The sequence below is a fragment of the Montipora capricornis genome, chromosome 9, assembly GCF_036669925.1.
Source record: "Montipora capricornis isolate CH-2021 chromosome 9, ASM3666992v2, whole genome shotgun sequence".
In the NCBI taxonomy this organism is placed as follows: domain Eukaryota; kingdom Metazoa; phylum Cnidaria; class Anthozoa; order Scleractinia; family Acroporidae; genus Montipora; species Montipora capricornis.
The window spans coordinates 46,733,563-46,739,562 of record NC_090891.1 but is presented as its reverse complement, the minus strand read 5'-3'; the positions used below and the strand labels follow the sequence as shown (position 1 = coordinate 46,739,562).

Sequence of the window (6,000 nt, the reverse complement as noted above, 5' to 3'; positions counted from 1 at the left end):
TCATGGCCAATCAGAATAAAGTTATTGTGGAACAAAGACAAAATAGTCACAAACAATACATGCAAATTGTACAAATTGGTGTAAAATTATGTATATGTGAGTCTCCTACTGAAAGGTTAGTTTAAAAATAGAAAGATACGCGCAAAGGTTCATTGGCTCCTGGTTTTACAAATTTAAGGCGGCTCAAACTACTTTCAATACTTTCAAACTAACTGTACTATTTAGAAGAACTGAATATACCCAACTGTTTCACATAACGGCGGGGTTATGGTACCATGTGAAACACCAATAATTCTTTAACAAGACTGCGACGATTGATGTGACGTAAAGATTACCAAAGAAAGCAAGCCAAGGAGGTCATCTAAAACCACCATATATTGTGTCTTTAAATGCTTATATATCTAAAAAGCGAAGTGTTTATTGCTGTTGAGTGATCAACAGACTAAGATAAAACACTGCAAAGTTTTTTTAAGTATCTGGATTGCATTCAAAGCCACCATCGAACTGGAAAATTTTAAGGTGGCTCTGAATCCGCTGCAGAGAATTTTTTTAAACTTTGTAGAGAGTTTTATAAGAGTTTGCTAATCACTTTCCAGCAATAAAAAATGGGGGTCACTGATTCGTTCTTGAGATATAAAGTTTTAAAGACAAAAAAAGGGCTTTTAGTTACATGGCTCTTTTGTTGCCATGGTAACCTATGAAGTCACATCGATGAGTGCATCTTCTTAAGCAATTATTGATGTTCCATTTGGTAAAGTTGAAGTCGCCATTACGTGAAACAGTGTTGTGGATTTAGTTCTTCTAATAAGACCATTCCCTACAAATTCTTGAAACGTTTCGAAGTTACCTTAAGCGTTCCTTTCTTACTGCTCAGTTTAAGCTATATTTGTATGAAGAAAAATCCGACGATTTTAACGATTCTAAAAGAAGGAATTAGATATAACAGACCACTCGTAACTCGCAGTGATGTTTAACCAAAAGCGCTAACCAATGCGCCTCTACGGTGACGCAGATATCCCAAGTAAATCAGGCGATTGTGTTATGCAAACAGAGAGTTTTAGCATACTTCGAATTTTCTGGTTTAAGTTTACAACTAGAGATTATTTGATTGATTATCATCACGATACCATACTTGGATTCCTAAGATTTTAATTGATAATTTCGGGCGCATTACCATAGAATCGTGGAATTTTCAGAATGAGCATGTTGCTTGATAGTCTCCTGAACTAGTTTTGTTACGCTCAGTGAACGGCATGAATCCTCAATTCCTTTTTACGCGGCTTTGTTCATCAGTCTGCTTGAAAACAGTTAGGTGATAGACGAACTTCATTTAAGGGAACTCCTCGTGTTTGCAGTTTTGACTCATAGAAGTCACGAACACGCCACGTCAGCAAACATATTGCCAGTTTTTGCTAATCCTTAAGTTAAATCTTCTGGCAAAATACTGTCCAAGTAAAGATAGACAGGGCGTGGTTAGAAAGCCAGAGCAGCTTATATCCGCCCACCATCCTGTTTTAGATAGGCAGGTCAAACAAAACAGTGCGTTTGGTTTCTTCACCTGTATGTCTTTTTCCGAACGTATCGTAACCAGAAAGGAATTAGAAATCTAACCCGTCTTCGAACCATTTGGCTTAACACATGTGGTTTTGACTCAGACAGCAAGTGTATGATTTCAATGCAATCATGTGATTAGATTAAAACAAATTTTTAGAATTTGAAACGGTCTCAATCTCATACCGCCCAATTCCACGCCAAACCGACCCTTTCTCGGCAACCCAACATAGCTTGCAGCTCATTCGATGTGACCCGGAGGTAATGAGTTCAATTGAGTCTTACTCTGACCCGCGCGTGATTACATGAGAATAAATATCACAGTTATACTCTCACAGTTAACCTCACCTTTCCTAGCGTGCTTCAAGCCAACGATTGGAAGACTTGCGGTTAATTATTGACATACTGAGTAGACATGTTATAGGAAGCCTGATTTACAGTCAAGTTTTAGTTTACATTCATGCACTGACACGTGACCATTTAGTCGCCCATTAGGATTTTCCCATAAGTCAAGAGCTTGCATTCAAAGGTGATTGAATCTTACGTAATGTGCCCACAATTAATAAGAAGTGCGTTGTAGCTTAAGAAGGAGAGTCACTGAGTCGTGTGAATTCACTTATTACCACTGACTTCAATCAAAATAGGACTTTTGGTTTCCGAAGTCGATGAAGAAGCAGTAAGCAGTGACCAAATTCATCTATTTACAGCATTTCTTTGCCAGTGAGGTATGTATTTCAGTATCAATTTTAAAGGACGAATTTCTCACCGATATACTGTCGTACAGTAGTGATCCGTTGTATGATTTCACTCCAGTGTTTGCTCAGCGGCAAGAAGAAATCGATTTGTTATGAGCCAAATTGATGGTAGTTTATTTATTCGATCGTAGTTCATAGCGATAAGGGGATAAATATCGTTTCTTTTTTTATCAGACGTTAGCAAGAAGCGGTGCTCGTCTTCCTTTGCCTTCCCATTGTATTTCGACACTCAAAAATCCCCAGCCAGGAAATCTTTCACCACGATACCTTAATTAGATTTTTTTTTTTTTAAATTGAACAAACACTAGCAATGGCGATAAAGTGATTTAACGAAATGTGATGACTTAATCCAAGATATATATCGATACAATGATTGCAAGCTGAAAGGGTGGATCATTTCCTTTGACCTTGAACCTTGTGATTCCTTGCCAAAGCGTAGAAAGGTACCAAAAAAATTGATAATCAAGCGAGAGAATTCCACGCTCTCAGCCACATTGATGAGAAACTTAAACATGATGTAATTCATGAGTTTTCAAAGCGTTTCTGGCCGATATCTATGACCCTTACATTCAACTTAAAATCGTGTAATCGACGTGCAACGGTTGTAAACTGACCGTTACTCATGATGGTAGAGCCCACTGCACTAGACATTAGGCTGATTTAGCAACAGAACGGGAACGTCAATGGCGACGTCGCGCGCTGCAAAACTACCAATGAGAATTTAGAATAGATCGAGAAGAAAAGAGTGGAGTCTATTCTATTCTGAATTCTCATTGGTGTTTTTTCTGCGCGCGCCGTCGCCACTGCCGTTCCCGTTCTGTTGCTAAATCAGCCTAAATTAGTCGCAGATGCAACGGGCACAAAAGAGCATTCTATGACCTTTTAGTCCAATGGCCCATTGCAGTTTACTCCATATCCCTTTACCACAGGCAATGACGGGTGAGCTTAAATGTAGGAAAACACAAGTCCCAACTGTGCACTTTACTCAAGTTGAGGTACTTCTAACAAACACAGACTTCACTGATCAATTAGACACTCTCACTGTTTCCCAGTGCTGTATCATACTTTCTAATTAAGATTGTATTACCAGAAGTACTTTATAAAAAAACATAACTAACATTCCCCAAATGCTTTTAAATAAACTATCATTGTCGAAAAATAATAATTCATTTAAATGCAAACAAATACACAAGGTTTGAATGTGTTTGTTGTGAGTTTTTCTGCCCTGTCCAGGGGGAGTTTTACTATAAAAGACTTGCAAATTTTCGCAGTAAGTCAGGTTCTGTGTCACATACACTCTTCCTTTTTTTTACAAGAACCTTTTTTAAAAAACATTTAGGCCAATGTTGGCGAAAAATCATGATTTTAAGCTGAACACACTAAGAACATACCCACAGGCTAGCGCTGAGAGTCAGTTAAGAACTCTTACTTTGCTGATTGGTTTTTCATTTTTGTGAGTAGTCGGTATAAATATAAGTAAAAGAAATAAAATCTGTTGTATAACAGGACAATTAACTCAACAATTAGGGACATTTTTTAAGATTAACGATGTGTGTTTTTCTACGGCATTATATACTGAAGAACAACTCAGTTTGTGGTCGACTTAGTCATGATACCACACAACTGAATTCCTTTAAGAATGTTTTCAGGCTCCAAATCGCACTAAACGTTTTAAGTATAAAAAAAACAGTGTACCTTATATACTGATAACCTGGAAATAAATTTTCGCAATTATGTTTTTTTTTTTTTGCGGATTAAAATGCACTTAGATGCATCTGTGTGCGGCCATCGCAGCCGGAAGAATTAACCGTATTCAGTCTCAAGTTTTTTATTAATCCCATCATCATTTCTTTGCTGGCTTGTTCGTTAATAGGATATGTCTTCCAAATTTTGCATTAAAGAAACAAAAAACAAAGAAAACTAAAAGCCACCACGTGATATTCAACAAAAAAAAGAACAGACGATCAAACAAATGCTCGACAAGCGCATAATTGAAGTTACTGGAAGGTCTGGCAGTGACAAAATGAGCACTTTAGCCAATTAGAGCAATTAAAGTCAAAGGGCATAGGGTGTGTGAAACAGGCAGGAAAAATCTTGAAGCCATTGTTTTGCGTTGAACTCAAACTGACTCGGAACGCCACCAGTTTGTTTGTTATGTTATTTATTTGTTCGAGAAGGTTGAAGTATTAGCAGCTATACAGCTGATGTGGACCTGCTATACCCACCCACCCATACACTCACGAAGGACAGCCACAACACCGGGAACTTCATCCCCTACTCTTCTCGAATAGTGTGTGGGTTCTTTAACGTCCCACAGGGAACTTATGAACATCAAAGATATTTGTGAGACGGGGCCTACGGTTTATAGTCCTTATCCGAGAAGACTTGAAAGTCTAACCATTTGCGGATGTTTCTACAAAGGCAGCACTTTCTCCTCAGTTATTTTAAGACCCTGAGTGTTGGTTCAAGCCGGAGTCGAATTCACGACCTCCCGCATAGCAGCCGGGTGATCAACAAACTGAAGCACCGGTGCGTGACTGACGAATGAAAAAGAGCTCAATTATTCACTGAGCTGGCTACGGTTTACAATAACTCGGAAACCAAACGATGTTTAGTAGATCGATTCAATGGACACCGTCCGTATCTCAGTCGATCGGAGGACAAGGACGACTGCGTCGGAATCATTCTCGTCACCAGAGCCTCGGATCGACCCAAGGCTCTGGGAAACTCTATGTAGGAAAACATGCGCCGTAGGATTCTTATAGCAAAAATTGGCTAATTGAACCTTACGGCGCCTGCTCACTCCTCGTGCTAACAATGAATGCACCAATTAGAGACGCTTTTGATTGTTCTTCACGAAAACCAACGAGAAGAGCTCTGGGGTCGAGATTGCATCGGAGTACGAGTTTTTTGTACTTAGCATGTGCGTAAGGTTTTAGGGCCGACATTTATCGAAGTGCGTGTGCTGAGACTGAACTGAAAGCTCCTTCTCGTAGTTGTCCTCGTCCTCCTGGATCTAATGGCCCCTATTCCTAACACTATAATCACTACAGTTGGAAAATATTTTCATTTTTTTCCTTACCACACGTGTAACGACACAAAAGTCATCTTCATCGAAAATATCGTTTGATTCTGTAGGTGTTAAATAATACTGAGTCGTGAAGACGAATATTAGTTCATTTCGTTTGCCATATAGTTTGTGGCATTTGCAATGACATTTTGTCATTCGTTTCACAATTGTTTCGTGCGAATCTTACTCTGGCGTATATTTTTTGTACGACGTACTTCACAATTTCCTTATTTATGAACATATTTAACATGACGAATTCCCAGCTCATACCAATTTAAAGAGTCTGTCTTATTGGAGGGATTGACTCTACGACACTGTTTCACTGTTTCACGAAGTTTTAAAAAGATTCTCTCGAGTGGATTCCGAGCCATCCTAAATCTTTCAATTGAGAAGGTAGCTCCAGAGAAGACTTAATTTTTTTTAAAATAATTTTAACTTAATCTGCTTAACACTTATCAGCGATAAAAATGGCGTTTATCAAGTCCGTTTTTGAGACATCAACCTCGTCTTCAGGGTCTCACTTCTTCCAACAATAAAAGCAAGGTGACACACGCTAACACCAACCCGGTGTCGCCAACACCCAACACATCACATCTCTTCTTCCGCTCCAAAGAAGGGAAGAAG

General features: G+C 38.9%; 1 protein-coding gene across 1 annotated transcript in view; it reads left to right on the top strand.

Moving 5' to 3' along the window:
- The first annotated feature begins 2,255 nt into the window (after positions 1-2,255).
- LOC138015098 (uncharacterized) overlaps positions 2,256-6,000 on the top strand; it is a 44,485-nt gene continuing 40,740 nt past the window's right edge. Inside the window, exon 1 of the mRNA XM_068862017.1 lies at positions 2,256-2,276. The gene's annotated coding sequence lies outside the window, so the exon portion shown is untranslated. The remainder of the gene's footprint in view (positions 2,277-6,000) is intronic.